Source organism: Schistocerca cancellata, chromosome 5, assembly GCF_023864275.1.
Source record: "Schistocerca cancellata isolate TAMUIC-IGC-003103 chromosome 5, iqSchCanc2.1, whole genome shotgun sequence".
In the NCBI taxonomy this organism is placed as follows: domain Eukaryota; kingdom Metazoa; phylum Arthropoda; class Insecta; order Orthoptera; family Acrididae; genus Schistocerca; species Schistocerca cancellata.
The window spans coordinates 693,770,117-693,792,639 of NC_064630.1; positions in this window are offsets into that span (position 1 = coordinate 693,770,117).

The window sequence follows — 22,523 nt, forward strand, 5'->3', positions numbered from 1 at the left end:
TGAATGTTAGTTTGTTGTCGAAATATTAAAATTATGGCTCTTAATTCTGTCACTAACGTAAACTTCCGAAAATAAATCAGTCGCTAAGTTAAAAAAGAAAACTAACGGTGCCCTCTATTGGTTCTTCGATGTACTACGAAGTGATCGTTAAAAATCCGAACTACTAAGCGCAGCAGACAGTTTTAGATACCATTTTAAATTACGATATGTTTCCTATGTGTTCCTGTTTTGATTAAATAAAGCCCATATGTGGCCCCGATGTACGCTCTAGTTACCTGTGGTAAGCCCGTGCAAGAGCGTCTAGTAGTTGTGGAGATTAGCGTATTCAAACAGGCAAACAGACAAACAAAGCGATTTCAAATAATCCTGAAATCACTGTACGTCTTTCTTCCGTTATATGAGTTTGATTATGAAGACTATATCTCAACCAAAGCTACGTTGATATTACCTGTGAAGACAACATAAAAATTAGTCGGGTAGTTTTGGAGATTAGCGTCTTCAAACCGACAGATAGCCACGATGGTTTTAGATAACACTTAAAATTACGATATATGTCTTGTTCTTGCAACGATTTTGATTAAATTAATCCAGTACGTCGTCCCAAGAAACGCTTAAGTTACCTGTGAAAATTGTATGAGAAATCGTTTACATGTTTTGAAAATTACCGTGTTCAAACAGACAGACAAGATGGTTTTAGAGTTTCATAATACGTATAGAAGGCATAGCTACATAAGTACTACATGCAAACCAGATGTTTTACGAATGGGGGGGGGGGGGGGGAGGAGCATGCATGGTGAGTACGTACTAGACTCGGGACACTCAACGCAACACGCTAACATGCCTAAACATGGGCAAATTTCGCCCATTACTTCTCAAAGGGAGTGTGGGACAAAACTTTAGTTGACACCTTCACACCAACATCCTTTCCCTGAAGTTTCTTTCCTCTGTCATTATCAGAAGATATCCATTAGCATTACATTGTTGCTGGAGGAATTTATTTTTCAGTGGATATATTTTTACGTAGTGATCACTATGTACAGGTACTTTCAACAAAATTTAAAATATGATTAAATTCAGCAATCTTCAGTTTCTACAGCACCAGTCAGCGAAAAAATATTTATTACTACTCGTTGTTGGCAGAAATCTCTTTATTTTATTATTGTTTTGGACCTAAATCCATATTAAACTCCCTGCTTTAATCATGATATAGTTTTTTGGAAGCATTACTGCGTTATAAACGAGGAAATTAGCAAAACACACCTAACTGAAATGAACAGTAACTTGACTTGTTCATACGAAGGAAGGTTTTTTGAAGTATAAACATGACAACGTCTTTTGTTGCCATACGTTTGGTGTGTTCAGTGGCTTATATTTTCCTCCTTTATTCTCTTTGAAGCGCTTAATTTAATATTTTTAATATTTTCAGAAATTTTATCCTCGGTCTCTACTTGAATTGTGATTCATTACATTACAATAAAAAATTCTATCTTTTGCAGAAGTGCCTTATTTGTGTGTACGAAACATGTTCTGCCTATTCATGCTAGGCATCTTAAGTGGTCTATAATATGTAAAACAATTATGTAATAATATATAGTTTGACGCGAAATCTATAATGAATCTTCGCAGATCATTTAATTATCTAAATAATTGCAGCTACATGGTTGAATTGTGTATGCTGCTGTTAATATTTAAGATTTTTTCATACATCCAAGTGATCTTCTGTATGTACTGGATCCACACAGTACAGGTTTCACCTAATTAATAGTTCACATTCACATTTAAACATTTCACTGTACATAACCTATACTGTACCCTGCTGCTCACGTTCTTGCTCACATGCTGGTTAAGGCTGCCTAAGGAAACATGGGAGTTGTAGAGGGTGAGAAGGAAAGTGGTGAGTTAGCCTGGCGGTGGAAGGGGATTGGACAGTGGGGAATTTGTTTGTGAAATTTTGTCGTTTGTTTCATCAATGGTAAACTGAGAATAAGTTTGATTACTGTCTCCCTGTTACTATTCTTTTGATCGTTGAGCACAATTCATTTCTGTCTGTGGCCTTCTGTAAGAAATATTCTCCCTGTAGTATGAGCGTTCCTTTTCTTTTACTGTCGAGGTATGAGGTTTCCATGTCCATTTTCATCCCAATATCGTGGTATTTTCTTTTATGGATGTTCTCTATATTTGGTGGCGTACTTTCACTCTTCTATGCCCTTTTAAGTTATTTGTGTTTTATATAATTGTTTTCATCGAATGTATTTAGAGTTGTAGCAAGTCCACGTTAACACATATATTCAAGAAGTGTTGTATTTATCATTCTCCTCGGTCATAGCTTTCGATTTCTTCGGCGTTGTGCTATTTGTTTCGTTGGATGCGCAAATTTTATATTATCTTGCGTATGAGTTGTTTGATGTATTTTATCGAGGGCCGTTTCATTTTTGTGTTGAGGGATGATTTTTCTGGATGAGTGTGTACTGCGTGTTACTGGTATGTGTTGCTACATCTACGTAGTGTTTATTTTTACTGTGTTATGCTTCTATTGTCCTGCTTCTGGCGTTGTTTAGTTACGTTCGGTCTTGTTGTTGCGCACTTTGGTTTGTGCTGTGCTGACGATAATGTTCAATCCTTGTTGGTAGTTCTCTTTTCATGGACGCTTTCTACACAGTCTTGTGGCCCATTTAATGCGGCCCTTCACCAATTCCTCTCCCGTGCCTACATCTTCATCTCAGAGTAGCACTTGCATCAGATGTCTTCGATCTTTTCTGGATGTATTCCAATCGCAGTCTTTTCCTACGATTTTTGCCCTCTAAAATTCCCTCTAGCGCCGTGGAGGTTACTTCCTTGTGCTTTAACAGATGTCCCATCCTCCTGTCTCTTTTTCTTGTGAGTGTTTTCTGTATGTTCCTTTCTCCGCCAATTCTGCGGAAACTTCCTCATTCCTTATCATATCGGTCCATTTGATTGTCACCGTTCTCCTGTAGCGCCAAATGCCAAACACTTCAATTTGCTTCTGATCCGAGTTTCCCTCTGACCAAGATTCACCACCATAAAACGGATAGTGCCAGATATGTGTTCTCTCCAACCGTCTAAAGTAGACAGGTTTGCCTGCTTAATATTTGCTGATCTTTGAAGTCTCGAATCGACAATAGCACATTATTGTAGCTGGTGGTACTAATATAAATTTTATGTACAATACTCCTTCCAGTGAAACATAACCGAATTATTTCTTCTTCAAATGTGTCGCTGCTTCAGCTTACTACTACTCATCATATATAAATTTACAAGGAAATCAACATTTCTGCCTATAACATAATTTTCACCGCGTACTCACTAGAATGTCCCACGAAGAAACCAATGTGACTGCATACCAAGACCTGAAACGCATTAATTTATCTGAACTTGCTACAGAGGTGCATAAAATTGTTTGGGTGACATATTCAGTTCCCTTTTCGGACTTAATCGAAAGACTTCATGGATTTACCAACAAACTTATTCAACTATACAACAGATATGCTCTTCTAAAGAACGGAAAAGTAAGAAGGAAACCTACACCTTGGTTAACTGAAGTACTAAAACCACTCATGAATCTCCGATACACTGCACACTGGACATACAAACTACCTCCCACGCGCGAAAATGATTTTGCTGTCAAGCAGAAGGGGAACAAATCTCGTCAGGCTGTGAGAAATGCTAAACTCAAGCATGGCCTTAGAGACAAATTTGTTCCTGAAATTAAGACCTATGAAACTTCCTGGCAGATTAAAACTGTGTGACCGTCAACTAACCCATCCTACATTTTCCTTTGTATTCCTCCGTATTCTATTATTGTCAGTAGCTTGAATGAATGACACGTTAGGCTGATTGAATTTATAGTGATCGCACTTATCTCCCCTTGCTGTCTTCGGAACCGTGTAGCTGATATTTTTCCGGAAACGTGATGGTACGGCACTAGTCTCATAGATCCTACACGCCTATCGGTAGTTGAATAGTCGTTTTGGTTCACATTTCCCTCAATGTTTACAGAAATTGCGGGAGAATGGTATCTATTCCTTCAGCTCCGCTTGATCTGAAGTTTTCCAAAACTCTTTTATTCCGAGTGTAATACTGTATCCCCAATGTCTTCCTTATCTACTCCGTTTTCTTCTTCTATCAAATTATGAGACAAATCCGCCCCATTAAAAATACCTTCAGTGCAGTTTTTCCACATCGCCGCTCGTACCCCTCTGCGTGGAACGCGAATATAGCATCGCAGACTTAATGGTATCACCATTTCTTTCAATTTCACAGGAAGCTTTCTTGTCTTTTCCGTATGCTGCGTCAGTCCTTCGAACAACGATTTTTATTTCGATTTCTTCAAATTTTCCGTGGAGCCATTTCGCCTCAGCTGCCCTGCACTTCCTATTTATTTCATTCCTAAGTGATTTATGTTGTTGTAGTCGCACCTTTCCCTCAAAACTTTTGTACTTTCTCGTTTTGTCAATCCGTTGAAGTATTTCAACTGTTATCAAAGGGTTCTTCGGAGTTGCCTTCTTTGTACCCACGCCTGATTGTCCAACAACCATGACTACAATGTCCACTCCGCTGCAAACAGTGATAATCCTTACCGCAGTGCCGGCCAGTATGGCCACGCGGTTAAAGGCGCTTCAGTCTGGAACCGCGCGACCGCTACGGTCGCAGGTTCGAATCCTGCCTCGGGCATGGATGTGTGTGATGTCCTTAGGTTAGTTAGGTTTAAGTAGTTCTAAGTTCTAGGGGACTCATGACCTCAGATGTTAAGTCCCATAGTGCTCAGAGCCATTTGAACCATTTTGAACCCTACCGCCATAACCACATCCTTAGCGAACTTTAAACACATCTCATCATTTCTCAGTGCTTCAGTATCCCAATTCCTTTCGCACTGATCTGTATGATGTTATTAATCAAATGGGTCTGAGCACTATGGGACTTAACATCTATGGTCATCAGTCCCCTAGAACGTAGAACTACTTAAACCTAATTTACCTAAGGACATCACACAACACCCAGTCTTCACGAGACAGAGAAAATCCCTGACACCGCCGGGAATCGAACCCGGGAACCCGGGCGCGGGAAGCGAGAACGCTACCGCACGACCACGAGCTGCGGACGGTGTGATGTTATTAAACGGAACTCTACTCCTCATCATCTCTGAATTATAATCTGTGTCTATATCTGCGTCTCGATACGCCTTGCAATCCGGAATCTGATTTCGTAATCTTTGTGTGAGCATGGTGTAAACGGGCTGAAACCTTCCCGTGTTCTGGGTAGTTTCCAACTACACCTCATCCTCTTGTGATTCTTGGAAAGGATATTCGCCGTAAACATCTAAAATGTATGTCAGATCACTCCTTCCCGTTCTTACTGCTTGGGCCATACTCTCCTGAAACCCTTTCTTCCGTTCGTTCCCGTCAATCATTATCCAGTCCCCATGGTTATTAGGTTTCCACCTCCCGTCACACATTGAATTACATGTTCAGTATCCACTACCCATACAGTTTCTAACTGCGACGTCAACACGTATAACTAAACTATCGTTATCGGTTATGGTTTGCTGCCATCTCGGTTAAGAGCAATCTTATTACTGTATAGTCAACAGTAGCGCTTTGTCTGTCCTACTTTCCTTTTTGTACGGAATCCTACGCCCATTATACCATTTCCTGCCGCTGCTGATATTATCCTATATTCGTCTGTTCAGAAGTCCTTACCGTATTTCATTTTCACTTTACTGACACCCACTTTGTCTAGATTTGTCCTCTGCATTTTTCTTTTGGGATGTTATAGCTTTGCTGAAAGGGTCAAAACTTCTCACATTCCAGGCTCCGACACGTAGTATATTACACTTTTGGTGGGCATTCCCTCTTTATCACGTGGTCGCCTCCGTCTTGACAGTCTTCTCCCGGAGTTATGACAGAGAGGCTAAGCCTGAATCTTTTGTCAATGGAGAAATCATCATGACACTTTTTTCAATGACAGGCCTAATGTCATGTGTGCACACATTACGGGTCTTTAATTCAGTGGTTTCCATTACCTTCCGTGTCCTCATATCGCTGATCATTCTCCCTCTTTTAGGGGCACCTTCCTACCCCAACCACAAGAGTGTGCACTGAACCTGTGTCCGCTCCTCCACCATCTTTGACAAGGCCAATGGCAGAACGAGGGTGAATCCATATGCAGCAAGTCTTCAGCTGCTATTGATGACGATTTTTACTTAAAAATTCAACAGTTGCTCCTTAGAGGCCGCTAAATCCGACGTTCTGATAACCAGTCATATGCTGTACCGCTAAATCACAGGTTTTAGTTGTCTCTGCATATACTGCGAGAATTAACATATGACGTTCTGATTACCAGTCAAATGCTTTACCGCTAGATCACAGGTTATAGTTTGCTATGCACATAGTGTGAGAATTGCCATAAAATCTGCATAACAGCGAATGCGTCCGTGTTGGTGACACAAATAATACACCGAAGAATGGAACAGAAAACTGAAGATCTGTTAGATGGCCTAGGGAAGGAAAGGCACCAGAGAGGTAGTTCTGACGCTGTTGATGATGGCAGCAAGCCTGAAAAAATCAAGTCACGTTCATGGGATTTGTCGACCTGGAAATAGCTTTTGAAAATTCTAAGTGGGGCAAGATGTTCGAAACTCTGAAAAAAATACGGGTAAGTTATAGAGAATGTCAGGTACAATATGCACCAGAAACATATGGGGAAGACTGGAAGGGCTTAGATTAAAAAGGGCCTAAGAAGTGGGTATAGTCTTTTCTCTCTGCTATTCAACCTATACATCGAAGAAGCAATGACGGAAATAACAGAAAAATTCAAGAGCGGTATTGAAATTAGAGGTGAAAATATATCAATGATAACATTGGCTGAAGACATTGGTATCCATGGTCAAACTGAAAAAGATGTGCAGGATACTGAATAGAACTAAGAGTTTAGTGAATACAGATTGTGGACTGAAAGAAAATCGAAGAAAGACGAGAGTAGTGAGAAGTAACATAAATGAGAACATAGAGAAAACTAACATCTCAAATGTGGATCAAGAGGTAGACTAAGCAAATCTGCTGCCAAGGCAGCAAAATAACGTATGGTGTATGGAGCAAGGAGGATATAAAAGCAGAGTAGAACTGGCAAAAAGAGCATTCCTTACGAAGAGAAATGTACTAGTATCTAACATAGGTCTTAATTTAATGAAGAGATTTCTGAGAATGTACGTCTGGAGCACAATACTGCACGGCAGTAAAACATGGACTGTGAGAAAAGCGGAACAGAAGAGAATCGAAGCATTTGAGGTGTGGTGTTATAGAGGGATGTTGAAAATTAGGAGCAGTGATAAAGTAACGAATGAGGAGATTCTCTGACGAATGGGCGAGTTGAGAGGTATATGGAAACACTGACAAGAATGAGAGTAATGAAGACAGCACATGGAGGAAGATAGAGTTTGGGATATAGAATATATAGGTTGCACAACTGCCACTCTGAGATGAAGAGATGGGCACAGGGGCAGAAGACGAATTCGTGGTGGTCCGCATCAGACGTCAGAAAACTGGTGACAGAAAAGCACAATTAAAACATTCTGTAGCAGGAGACGGAATTTGTTGTTATTCATATGATTTAGTATGTACTGTGAGAGGAAGTCATGACTGTGTATTACAAGAACATTTTAAGCATTTAGCTACATAAGTATCCACTTTCTTCTCCTGGGAAAGCAGAGATCATATGGCTCACATAGTGGTGCCATTGTTTAGGAATATGTTAACTTCAGCTGATGAATACAAGTCTCGAATGCAGATCAGAGATATATATTCACTGTTAAATACGCCATTCTTCGTGTTAACGGTTTCTCGTTGCGCACGGTGTCAGCCATATTATGTATCTTCTATATGAACTCATACCCAGTACTACAACAACAGGACTGTAAGACCACAAGTACGTTTTTTCGGCAAAGACGTTTCATAGACAGATCACACGAAATTTCATATGTAAGAAATGTTTTCAAATACATAACAACCCTTTGTTGTTATGCCCCCGACCGTATGATATGTACCTCTCATTAATTATCTGTTCAACATGCGCTTGGGAATTACTGTAAAGCCGTTATTATGATCGTGTAAGACAAATGGACAGTTAACAGTCAGGCGGCGGAAATTTCTTTCAAGAAATTCTATATGGCTGTGGTCCCCCACGAATGAAAGAACATTAAATGATCAATATCTGGCTTCCATTACACTGATACTCTAGAACCCTTCATATACTCATTCACTCACTTTGGTATCTTGCTGAGGAAGCTCATCTATTACTTGACTGGCGTCGCACAAACGTTAAGGCAAAAAACTAAAATGATTGTTCGAAATGTGAAGCCGGAATCCCATTAAGCCACCTGATTTCGTATTAGTTACCAAAGAAGTGTAGTAATGGTTCTCTCTCACTCGCGGCTATGTTCAATTCAAAGTTAGAATCTAAGATATTTTTTCGACTTTCTGGTTCAATAGACACTCTTTCAGTTTTACTCCTGATAGATTCAGAAACATCTCATAGAATTATAAAGAACATCCCTTAGCTTGCATATGGCTGTTTCATAAGGGGCAAATTGAAATCCAGAGATTGTAATACTGAATTTTTTCCGATTATCAAGTTTTATGTTAAGAAAAAGAAGAGTCAACTAGTTCATCACTTTTTCAAACCAACAGCTCAATTCATGAAATCAATACTAGAAATAAGAATAATCTTCACAAGGATTTAAAGTCACTTAGTCTTGTACAAAAAGGTGTGCATTATTCAGGAACACACATTTTCAATAACTTGACAGCAGCCATAAAGAGCTTAACAACCAATGAAATTCAGTTTAAGAGAAGCCTAAAGGATTTTTTGGTGGCCAACTCCTTCTACTCCATTGATGAATTTCTTAGTAAAACCAACTGATTTGTATATAAGTACAACATAACTTCTGCACAATTTCAGTGCAGTAATGTGTTCACTGAAAATTTGTGTGTGTGTGTGTGTGTGTGTGTGTGTGTAAGTATAATCTAACTTCTGCACCATTTCAGTGCAATAATGTGTTCATTGTAAATAAGTATTACAGTAGTTGTATTACATGTTTATTACCTTATAAATAAATAAAAAACTTTTTTATTTTAAATTCAGTGCATTAGTATTTGTAAAATGACTCTTAGTGTTCATTAAAAAATGACGATCATTCCACTTGGGACCTGTGGAATGGTACATTAGCTTATTTGTTTTAGTTGTAAATATTTGTCATGTATTGTTGTTTCTCTGACATGTTCCACATCCTGGAGGACCTCCTCACTACGGATCAATTGGAATGAAAGTAAATCTAATCTAATCATAGTAATTAAGACATATTGTATCCTGAACAATTGTTACTCACGTCTTCTCATTAACTGGAACAGTGTATGGTATAAATGTAGCTAAAATCTGTTAACACTCATTTTCATATAGTAAAGAGTACTTATTGGGAAACAATTATGTGTTACGGTTTTTTTGTTATATTGACACAGAACGCTAATAAAGACAAGAAAAGGCCATTTTAATTAAAAAAAGTCATCGCTATATGTAATATTCTGGTCACATTTCTGGCGTGACAGATGGGCCAATCATTGGCACAGGAATCATCATAGAGCACTCAAACGAATGACTATTATTAGTCGTACGATGTCGAATCAACATAGGTATTGCTTGGACATTCATGAAAGAATGTCTGATGTCATTATTCATTCCTAACCGGTTATGTTGATGTATGCGACTTTTTTAAATTAATTATTCTGTTTATACCACAATCTACAGTACATTATCTATCAAATAATCAACAATATTTAGCGTTAGAAGTTTTTATAATTATGTTGTTGTCATTTTCCTGAGTATTTTGCAATTATTTGTAGCAGAGTAGTAGAGCCTGTGCAGTAATGCGTGCTATTTTTATTGCACACCGGGAAGTTACAGTTTGGGACTTGTGTACGAACGTGCCTGGGTTGTTAGATAAAGAATCATTCAGCATGAACCGTTCGCGTGTAACGGCTCCATTGTTCCTCAAGACAGCAATGCAAAGCTGTTAAGCTGAGGCAAAGTTTTCATTGTCGGTTCTTGTTGCTAAGAACTTTTCCTAAGCCGGCAGTAAAGGCGTTCTTTCCGGAAGTAGCTGAAGTACTCGTAGAAGCGAACACAGGAATTCAGACCAAGTTTCCTGGGGTGCCCCAATCTCCGCTGAAACTTTAACATTTACACGGAACACGTGCATAATGACCAGGATTCCTGCGAACTCTTGCCCGATACAAGAGAATCACTTTTCAAGTATACCGAACAAAGCTAGTCAAAAGTACGCGATACCTTCTCGGAAGAACTTTCATGTTGTTAGGTGTGCAATTAGTTCATTTAACACTACTAGTATGATTCAAATTATCTAAATATCTGAAACTCAAGTATCGAAACGAGAGTGTAGTGAGGGAGAGTTCGCCAGACGTTGGCAGTAAGAAGGAAACTAGAGTAATGCATATAATCTGATCCATTAGAAATGCTTTGTTAAAGTCTGCGATTGTGAAAACAGTGAGTTTGTTTATAAATAACTCTTCTAATACTTGTCACAATATTATTTTATTTACATTTTACGTGATGTGGCTGCGGAAACCATTCTCATTTTCAAGTAAGTTTTTTTCTTTGTGCTTTGCCATTTTTTTGTGTTTTTTTTAACGTGTGAGGTCTTTCTTTGTTCTGTTGACGTTAGTGGAATATATAAAAAACACCATTTCCAATTGTTTATCAGTTGGTTGTGAAATTTAGATTAACTTGTACTTATTGTTTTCTTACGGTCCATTTGTGCTGCGACCCATACATGTTAAACGTCACAGATTATTTTCTGGGCACAACATGCATCGAGAATAACAAACTTATATAAACAAATAGTTACGAACACTCCATTACCAGAGATGACTTAATAATGATCTAACAACTTCTAACATTGTACTTATAATAGCATAAAAGCCGAAGTCTGGCTAACACAAAAGATGAATATATTAATAAACAGTCATATAGCATGACTGTGACTCAACGCCATCGAAAACTCTTTAGTTACAAAAATTCTTTCACATGTAGCAAAAAAATCTTCCACAGAGTATGGTATGCTTCTACAAAGAGGGTATTTATCTTAACCGTCTGGATCATAATTTGCTTATATCCGTTTACAATAGTCCTTATATCTGTGTGTTGCTTTTATTTAAGTATACTGTCGAAGCATTACAAGAAGTGAATCAGAGAATGTCTTCAGGTGTTTCGATAGTATATTTAAATAAAAACATTAACACTTAGAAATAAGCACCATTGTAATTAGCAAATTATGACCCAGATTGTTAAGATAAATACTTTCTGGACCACAGTATATAATAACTTATACAAGATCTATGACATTTGTGTGCCGTTTGACATGGTACCATAAGAAAACTGTAAGTACAAGTTATGCAAAATTTCGGCACTAACGACATAGGAAGACTGATTAGCAATTGCAAACGAATTTTTTATATACATCGACAGAAAACAGTCGCAGAACCAAAACATAATTAAAGGAGAGTAATGAAATTTCAGGAATACATTTCAGGAACACATTCAGCATTACATCACGTTGGATTACAACAACAGTATACAGGGTGTTACAATAAGGTACGGCCAAACTTTCAGGAAACATTCCTCACACACAAATAAAGAAAAGATGTTATGTGGACATGTGTCCGGAAACGCTTAATTTCCATCTTAGAGCTCATTTTAGTTTCGTCAGTATGTACTGTACTTCCTCGATTCACCGCCGTTGGCCCAATTGAAGGAAGGTAATGTTGACTTCGATGCTTCTGTTGACATGCGACTTATTGCTCTACAGTACTAGCATCAAGCACATCAGTACGTAGCATCAACAAAAAAATGGTTCAAATGGCTCTGAGCACTATGGGACTTAACATCTGTGGTCATCAGTCCCCTAGAACTTAGAACTACTTAAACCTAACTAACCTAAGGACATCACACACATCCATGCCCGAGGCAGGATTCGAACCTGCGACCGCAGCAGTCGCGCGGTTCCGGACTGAGCGCCTAGAACCGTTAGACCACCGCGGCCGGCTGTAGCATCAACAGGTTAGTGTTCATCACGAACGTGGTTTTGCAGTCAGTGCAATGTTTATAAATACGGAGTTGGCAGATGCCCATTTGATGTTTGGATTAGCGCCGGCCGAGGTGGCCGAGCGGTTCTAGGCGCTACAGTCTGGAACCGCGCGACCGCTCCGGTCACAGGTTCGAATCCTGCCTCGGGCATGAATGTGTGTGATGTCCTTAGGTTAGTTAGGTTTAAGTAGTTCTAAGTTCTAGGGGACTGATGACCTCAGATGTTAAGTCCCATAATGCTCAGAGCCATTTGAACCATTTTTTTTATGGATAAGCACGGGGCAATAGCCGTGGAGCGGTACGCTTGTATCGAGACAGATTTGCAGAACGAAGGTGTCCCGACAGGAAGACGTTCGAAGTAATTGATCGGCGTCTTAGGCAGCACGGAACATTCCAGCCGATGACTCGTGACTGAGGAAGACCTTGAAGGACGAGGACACCTGCGATGGACGAGGCAATTCTTCGTGCAGTTGACGATAACCCTAATTTCAGCATCAGAGAAGTTGCTGCTGTACAAGGTAACGTTGACCACGTCACTGTATGGAGAGTTCTACGGGAGAACCAGTTGTTCCCGTACCATGTACAGCGTGCGCAGGCACTATCAGCAGCTGATTGGCCTCCACGGGTACACTTCTGCGAATGGTTCATCCAACAATGTGTCAATCCTCATTTCAGTGCAAATGTTCTCTTTACGGATGACGCTTGATTCCAACGTGATCAAATTGTAAAATTTCACAACCAACATGTGTGGGCTGACGAGAACCCGCACGCAATTGTGCAATCACGTCATCAACACAGATTTTCTGTCAACCTACGCTCAATGGAGCACGGTATCATGATATTTTACGGCATACTCTACCTGTGCTGCTAGAGCATGTGCCTTTACAAGTACGACACAACATGTGGTTCATGCACGATGGAGCTCCTGCACATTTCAGTCGAAGTGTTCGTACGCTTCTCAACAACAGATTCGGTGACCGATGGATTGGTAGAGGTGGACCAATTGCATGACCTCCACGCTCTCCTGACCTCAACCTTTTTGACTTTCATTTATGGGGGCATTTGAAAGCTCTTGTCTACGCAACCCCGGTACCAAATGTAGAGACTCTTCGTGCTCGTATTGTGGACGGCTGTGATACAGTACGCCATACTCCAGGGCTGCATCAGCGCATCAGGGATTCCATGCGACGGAGGGTGGATGCATGCATCCTCGCTAACGGAGGACATTTTGAACATTTCCTGTAACAAAGGGTTTGAAGCCACGCTGGTACGTTCTGTTGCTGTGTGTTTCCATTCCATTATTAATGTGATTTGATGTAATAAAATGAGCTCTAAAATGGAAATGGGTGAAATGGCTCTGAGCACTATGGGACTTAACTGCCGTGGTCATCAGTCCCCTAGAACGTAGAACTACTTAAACCTAACTAACCTAAGTACATCATACACATCCATGCCCGAGGCAGGATTCGAACCTGCGACCGTAGCGCCTAACATGGAAAGTAAGCGTTTCTGGACACATGTCCACATAACATATTTTCTTTCTTTGTGTGTGAGGAATGTTTCCTGAAAGTGTGGCCGTACCTTTTTGTAACACCCTGTATAGGATACCGTAATTCTGCTGGAAAACACACTTTGGAGTGCTGTTCATGAATGGCATTACAATAGGTCGTAGTATCGCACTGACGCGCAAATCTACAGTCAGGATGGGTGGGAACAACACGAGAGTGTTCCCGGAGGTCACACGAAATCGCATCCGAAAATATAACGCCAGGTGTAGGTCTAGTGTTCCAGCTTGCAGACAGGTTGGTTGCAGGCCCTCAATTGGCCACCTTCTAAGCTACACACGACCATCACTGGCACCCAGGCAGAAACAGCATTCTTAACAGACCTCCATCACGCCCTCCAATGAGCTTTCGCTTAACACTACTAAGATCGCAAATGGTGGTGGTTTGTGTCAGTGCGTTCACGCTACAGGACATCTGGCGCAGGGCTGTCTTTCAAGTAGACGATGTTTAACAGTTCGATGTGTCGCTGAGGTACCAACTCTGCTGCAATGGAGTACCACGCGACAGAGACATAGGCCGAACACGATAGTCTTCCCCCTCGGGATTGCGCATGGTAATCCTGAACCTGGTCTCCATGCGACCGCACTTTCTCGTGAACACCGGTACCAGCAGTCATGTACAGTGTCTACATTCGTGCCAAGTCTGTCTGCGTTATCGCAGAAGGAACATCCAGCTTCTGGCTGGCTCTAAGCACAATGGGACTTAACATCTGAGGTCATCAGTACCCTAGACTTAGAACTACTTAAACCTAACTAAACTAAGGACATCACACGCATAGATGCCCGAGGCAGGATTCGAACCTGCGACCGTAGCAGCAGGGCGGTTCCAGACTGTAGCGCCTAGAACCGCGCGGCCACATCGGCCGGCTACGGAGCTCTAGCTCGAAATTTTTCAAGGTGGGGGAAGGAAATCAGGTGTGCTCTTTAAAAGGAACCACCCTGGAATTTTCCAGGAGCTGTTTGGGGAAATCGCGACACACCTGAATCTGAATGCCGGGGGCACCTCTGAAACATTGTCCGTCCGTTTATGTGCCAAGTGTGTTAACCGCTGCACCCCATGTGCTTCAGTCTCGCCTCGTTTTATTCAGAGCGTTTCCCTAACTACTTATTCTCTTGAATATGTGTTTCATGAAGAGATTAGTACTGGAGAAGTATTGGTGGAGGGAGGCAGAGACCAGTCAGAAGATTGGTGACTGAAAAACAAGACAAGAAACTGTAGCACGCATGCTGACACGATTGTATTCAAGCTGTGTTGTGTAGTGTAGCTCTTTGGCCTCTGCGGATGCGTAACAGGTTTCGCGGTAAGGTCTTCACCCTGTTCCCCTGTTCCGGCCAATCAGCTGGCTTACCGCAGGAATTAGTTCTCGTGAACTCCCGTGCCGAGGCCCCAGTGCCGAGAAATAATAGTAATACTACTACTACTAATAATAATAGATTTGTTTGTAGAGATTTATACACTCTTCATATCTGCTTCAGTACTGGTCTGTCATGCGTATGTTAGTTGCTGTTTCGCATCACTTTGGTGTCAATCTGTGATGCTAGATCGTTAATGCTATTAACCAATGCACATCGGGTACTATAATATTTTTAGCACAGATGGTGATTCAGCGCTTCCTTTACAAACATTTTGAGCATATTTTTGAGAATGTGGGTTGTATTTTCGACAGAAAGAAGGATCCTACTCACGTTCTCTCACATGCATCTACTACAACGACTCTCCCACATCTCACTACTGCTTCGTATCTACGTTTTTGTTCGTGCTCTTTGCACACAGCACTTCTCACTTGCAGGAGCACTCGACCCTAATGCTTGTACAGTGATCTGTGAACTCAAACCCGTTAAAAGTACGAAAGTGCCAGTTTGTTACATTCTCAACGAAACAGTTATTGAGCAAGTCAACGTAACTAATAAAATTTGAAATAAATTGTTGTAGCTCCGTCGTAAAAAAGTTGCATTGACAGCCACATTTTTTGTCTTTTGTTCTTTTCAATGCAACTTACTACCATAGATTTTAAATGTAATACGACTTGCGGATCTATTTTTACTTGCAGCATGCTGAAAGTTTGTAACAAAATTTGCGTTTATCACATCAACATTTTAGCATGAAGTAGATTTTACTTTCAAGTGTCATTGCTTCCACAGGCGCGAGCTTATGGACAGTATGAAAAATTTCTCACACGTCAAATCACATATTACAAAAAAAAAAATGTAGTGCTATAAACCAGGGCCGGCCGCGGTGGCCGTGCGGTTCTGGCGCTGCAGTCCGGAACCGCGGGACTGCTACGGTCGCAGGTTCGAATCCTGCCTCGGGCATGGATGTGTGTGATGTCCTTAGGTTAGTTAGGTTTAAGTAGTTCTAAGTTCTAGGGGACTGATGACCACAGATGTTGAGTCCCATAGTGCTCAGAGCCATTTGAAACATTTGAACCAAGTAATTCATTATTGTTATTGCAATTGCCATTATTACTATCGTTATTATTAATATATTATTTCAGTAGTAATGTTTGGAAATTAAAAAAAGTATCATTAATCGTCAGTCGCAGGATCAGAGAGCATCCTGTTAACAACAAGAAAATAGGCTGATCAACAAACATCGAAACACACGACGTCAGTCGACTACAGCGCACAGAAGAGAGAGTATTCCTGCTAACGAGGCTCCCTGGCTGGCAGTTGACTGTTCGCTACTTTGGGCGAGAGTGCATTAAATACATGAGATGTGTTCCGTGGGCAATATGAATCCAGCAAATATAGCTCGCGACTTCAATAACAATCGCACGGTTTTGCGGTGCGGTCGCAAAACACAGACACTGAACATATTACAGTGAACAGACACGTCAATGAACGAACGGACAGATCATAACTTTGCGAAAATAAAGAAAGTAAACTTTGCACTCGAGAGAAGACTTGAATCAATGATCTCTCGTTCCGCAGCGGCTCACGCTAACCACGGGACCACGGCGCTCGTGAGCTAACGTTATCCTTGATGTTGCGTATCTTGCACATGGACTACTCAGTTTGTATATTTTGCTTATTTTTTTCATAGTTCCACAAAACTTCTTCCTGTTTTCTCGATTGATCTGTGTTCAGTTTTTCAAGGCCTATCCACTGTGCCAACTTATAACTAACTCTGAAGGGGGTGCGATGGGAGGTTCCCTTGTAAGTGTTCATCAACCTAAGGAGAGTAGAAGAGAATAATAAGAAAGCTGTAGGAGTTGATATAACTGTATTTCGGTTCCAGGAAACGCTTACAAAGTATCTAGAAATAGAGCTATTATAACACATTAAAGGCTATTTGGACTTACACTGACTGATGTAAGGAAACTAGCATATGAGATGGCCAAAAGGAATGAAGCTGGCAATCGATTCGTAATGCAGACATTGATGGAAGGTAAATACCTGTTTAATTTAATCAAACAAACAGTAAACATTTAATAGAATACTTATAATTCGACAAAACCACATGTTTACGTGTGATGTTTGCTAAAAAAAGCGAGTATCTATGGAAGACTCAAGAGTATGTCACTCTGCCCTACGACTCTCGTGAGACGCCACTTTGTAAGGTTTCTAATAAAACAGTGTAATAATCATGTCTAGGTATAATACAGCTTTCTTTCATGAATCACTGTATAATTAATACCTTTAATGTTAATTTGCAATAAATAAATGGTATAATTCGAAAAAGATACCAACAGTAGAATTTCTCCCTTATGGTACGTCATCATGAGACACCTTCCCCTACTCAGTTTGAATTTCGATGTTGACTGACGAGCGTAGATTCGTTATCCATTGCAAATTTTACTATAATGACTTACATTTTGGGGATCCTAAAACCAAATTTCTTCTTAATAAAGCTACTATGAAATGAAACTATGTAGTTACAGAACCTTCTCAAATCTCAAACATATATGTCCATGCCGACTGAAGCGACGAGTGACGATTTGTGGCAAGGCCAGAATTGGAACCCGGGCCTCCTGCTCATTAGGCAGATGCGCTAACACCTATGCCACCCTGGCACAGTGACTTTGCACAACTGGACACAATTCCTTAGCGTGCCTCCGTCATCAGTTAAAATCACCATTCACGCCTCAGACCACTTGGCATTCCCTCTAACCTCGAAAAGCATTACAGAGGCTCTCCAACTGTATTGGAATAGCACGTCAGCATTTACGATGTATATATGCAGACTGGGAATGGTCTCCGTAACTTTTAGATTTGATCCAAATGACTTATGCTTGGTTTTCTGATAGGATCCCCCGTTTCGTTCGATGCTGAGGAGCTATTCCAATACATTTGGAGATCTTCTGCAATGCTGTTCCCATTCAGGGCGAATACCGATTGAGGTGTGAATGATAACATGTACTGAGGAAGAAGGCATGCTAGGGTACTCCCTGCTGCTGTACAAAGCCATGTGACAGGATGGCGTAGCGGTTAGCTCATCTGCCTAGTGAGAAGGAGGTAAGGTTTCGAAGACTGGCTTCATTCAATGTTTCAGTCGACATATATCCTACTATAAAAACTTGAGTAAAGTTACACGTAGCTTGATATTTGTGAGCTTAATAAACTATTAACATAGGCGCCTATTCTTTACGTAAACCCAGCCAGGCACTTCCTTGCTTCTTACAACTGAAATTACTTCTGCTTCACATCTGTCCTTTGATTTGTCTGACAGAATTATAATAACGTCGGTGAGCCTCAGAATTTTTGTTTCTCCCCATTTCAAAATTTCCACTTGGTGCCCTTCAGAGTTTGCTTCTTTAGTTGAAATGGCTAAGGATACTGCAGCTTTTCCTATACTGCCCGTATCCACATCGTCACCATTAGCGAGAGAGTATAAGGTCTACAGGCCCCGAATGAGAAAAAGGGGCGCCGCAGTAGGAGCGGAGGCGTCGTTGGCGTGGGCGACTTCGGGGGCGGCGGCAGCGTTTGTGCGATGTTGCGGGCGGCGCGTCGCCCAGTTTGCGGGCGCAGTAACTCTCGCGCCGCGACGTCCCCCAGATAACTGGGCGCCGCGCCGCCACACGCCGGACATATATATTGACGGGCGGGAGGCGTCCACTAAATCCCTGGTCGCGATAAGACAGGGGAGGCGGCCGGCCGTGGACGTTGGGCAGCGCCGACGTCGCAGGCAGCCCTGGGGGAGGGGGTGGCGTGGGGCGGCGGGGGGCGGCGGCTGGTAGGTGGTGGGGGTACAGGAAGGTGCGCTAGGAGGAGGGGGAGGGCTGATTCATGTCGGGCCGGACACTTTGTTTTATCGCCACCTATCATAATTGTCGAGGCGGAGGGCGCGCGCTATTAGGCGGACATAATGCGCCGTCAGATAGGCTAGGGGGCGGCAGCAGACACATGTGTAACGCAGACGCACATCCACGCTGCCACAACCACGCCTGCGCCTTCACACCTGCACGTACACCTGTGTGAGCAACAGGAGGACTACGAGAGGAACGGAGAGAATTGCGGAGGGAGAACATTTAGAAACATAGACACACCTGTGTTCGTACCAGCCGGCAGTATGCGAGAGAATCAGATTAGTACTCTAGCGACGACGGTCAATTTGAGGTATGACTGTGTTGAGGTCGTAACAAATTGCCTTTGTTTGCCTTGACTCGTGCACAGCCTGAAATTTATCTAGAGCAGACGTGATACTAACTGCTCGATGTTCTATGACTTACTACGGGGTAACTAATCTGATCATATGGCAAACAACCGCATAGGACTACAGGCACGCACGCACAGACCTAAAACTCATAGCAGCTGAAATTGACGTTTCTAATTCTACTCTAACGTCCACGTAAGAAAATATTTTCAAAATATCTAAACTAATTTGCTTGTGTTTGCAGGGATTGTGTCACTTAATTAAAATGAATATATGAATATCATCCATGGCTGGTTTCATATCGATTTCTGGAGAGAGGACGTTTACATAGCAATTTGTACGACACTGAAAATGCGTGTCTTCTTGTCTATAATCAACAGTTATAAGGAAATTGTTTTAATGGCTCTAAACCAGAAAAGTTACTGATGGTTTAAATATATCTTACGGAGATCGTGCCAAGAATGACACAATGGCTGTGTCAATCATCGACTCTAATTTCTTTAGTTAATATGAACAGTTCCAGTTCAGCTTGAGGGACCCTTAGATTAGATGTTGTCGCTCCGACTTATCAGAAGAGTCTACACGCAACATCACGGGATATCCTGTGATCTGTTGATAATCACGTTGAACCTCTCATTTAAGAAAATGAAGGCAGTCTCGGAAGAAATCGAATGCACTACCAATATAAGCTACAGAGTAGGCCATGTAACTAGGTAAACATTGCCAATCACATGTTTAATGTGATGTTTAAGGCTTTCCCAGCCTACTGATCTATAAAAACACGGTAGAACTGCCAGATGTCAGTAACGTCCTGCCACGATATTTCGGCGCAGAGTCTTCTTGCCATCTTCAGGTGAGTACCACTGTAGTAGTACTGGCGAGTACGCTTTTTTTTTTTCGTTATTGTGATTCACTCCTCTGTCCCATATGGGCAGGGGAGGGCTGTCAGCGGCACAATCCACCACTCTTCAGCCGAGTGACATGACAACTAAAACAAGAATAAAATGATGCATACGTCAGGCGATAAAAACAGAGTAAGGGGCGAAAATGGAGGTAAAAATACACTGACATGGAGACGTTCATGGGGGACAGTTAAAAAAAGTCACCAGAAAGTTAAAGAACACAGCTGGCGATTCTTAAAACACAGAGAAGTCACTGAATGCGCATGCACAGGTGAAAAGTCGGCCACAGCATTAAAAACACTCCAGAACAACACACTTAAAACCCACTTGGAACACACATGACGAACAATAAAACTGCCAGGTGGGACCTGCTGAGGGAAAGGTCAGAGAAGATGGAAAACGATGGGAGAGAAGAGGGAGGAGGGAAGCGGCGGGATGAACAGAGGAGGGGCATCAGCGGGTACACTAAGAGGCAGGAGACACGTGGGGCAGGAGAGGAAGGGGGCACAAGAGAGGAAGGGGGAATAGGAGGGGGAAGCTGCTCAGGAGGGAGGGGGAGGAGAGGGAGCCCTGAGGAGGAGGCAGGAAGATGATGGTAGGAAGGGTAGATGTCAGGGCGAAGCCCATCATCTGGGAGGAGTAGATGGTGGAAGTTGCGTTGGGAAAGGAGATGGAGGGTGTGGAGATGGAGAGAGGGTGGGACACTATGGAAAAGAAGTGGCAAGTGGTTGGGAGTGGAGAGGAAGGGAGACACCAGGGGGTGAGGGGGATCAAGGCGGCGGACAATATATAGTGTGCGGATGTGTTCAAGGAAAAGGAGAAGGTGGGTGAAGGGGATGAGGTCGTAGAGGATGCGCATGGGGGACAGAAGGCGGATGCGGAAGGCTAGGCGGAGCACATGGCGTTCGAGGATTTGGAGGGCTTTATTGAACGGGGATGGGCGGAAATCCAAGCTACGCTGGCATAACAGAGGACGGGGCGGATCAAGGATTTGTACGTGTGAAGGATGGTGTAATGATGGAGACTCCTACGTCAGTCCGGACAGGAGTTTCAGGAGGCGGAGGCGGTTGTGAGCTTTGTGTTGGATGTTAAGGAGATGGGGAGTCCAGGTGAGGTGGCGGTCAAGTGTGAAGCCAAGGTATTTGAGGGTAGAAGTGAGGTGGATAGGATGGCCTTAAATGGTGAGGTGGAAATCATGGAGGCGGAAGGAGTGGGTGGTGCTGCCTATGATGATCGCCTGCGTGAGTACGCTCTGAGGTCTGCTATTTAAAGCCGTACTGAGGTGACATTCCTCAAGCGCTGCTCTGCGTGCGCGTTCATAACAACTCCGTGTGCTTAGCCTCGCTCCCTCCACGGCGAAAGCTTGGCGTAAGGATACAAGGGCGATTTTCATTTTTATGCAGATAATTACGTCGACTACGAAGTTTCTCTGTAACAGGATTCCAAGCAGAGTTTAGCTGATAGCCGCTCTCTCGATTGATGAGAGTCTCGCTGTCAGACAATCTTATTTCCACAGATTCATTGATAATCGAACTCCAAAAGTCGATCAAATCTACGACAGTGGTACTCACTTGAAGATGGCCAGAAGACTCTGCGCCGAAATATCGTGGCAGGACGTTAGTGACATCCGGAAGTTCTCCCGTGTTTTTGTGGAACACATGTTTAATATTGAGAACGAACTGACATAAAGATGTCTTTCCTCGTCAGTTTGGTAAAGGGCTTCCTGATGTACAATGTAAGTTTCAGTTCAAGAGCGTTTATTCAGACTGGTATCCGTGCATTTACCCCATCATCAGTGATACAGATCGTGCACGTCTTCATCAACGGAAGTATCTGTGAAGAGTGCGTCCGATATGGACGGGGAAGGTGGCCGTTAAGCGGTTGAGAGTAGTAACATGTACACAAAACGATCTGTGTCCCTTAGAGATTCACATGATTTGTAACTACCGCAAAGACTTGTACACACGTCGTTTGATGTAGACGTGCACAGTATACTCGTATGCCGCTGATTATCAGCTACATAAATGCCTGAATTGCGGTCTGGTATGTAAATGATTTTGAAGTGCAGCTCATGGCCTACATCAGGCCACGCCATCTCAGGTGCTTCGCGAGCACCAGCCGGCACCGGCAAAGGCGCCGGTGGTCTGCTGTTGCGCCGGTGGGTTGGGGGATGATGACGGAGGTAGACACAGCGCTGCTGGGACAGTGGCGGGAGAGGAGCGTGTTGTGGCATCGCTTAGAGAGGCGAGAGTCGTGTTGTTTGGTGAATGGGACTGGGCAAATCAGCGCGCGT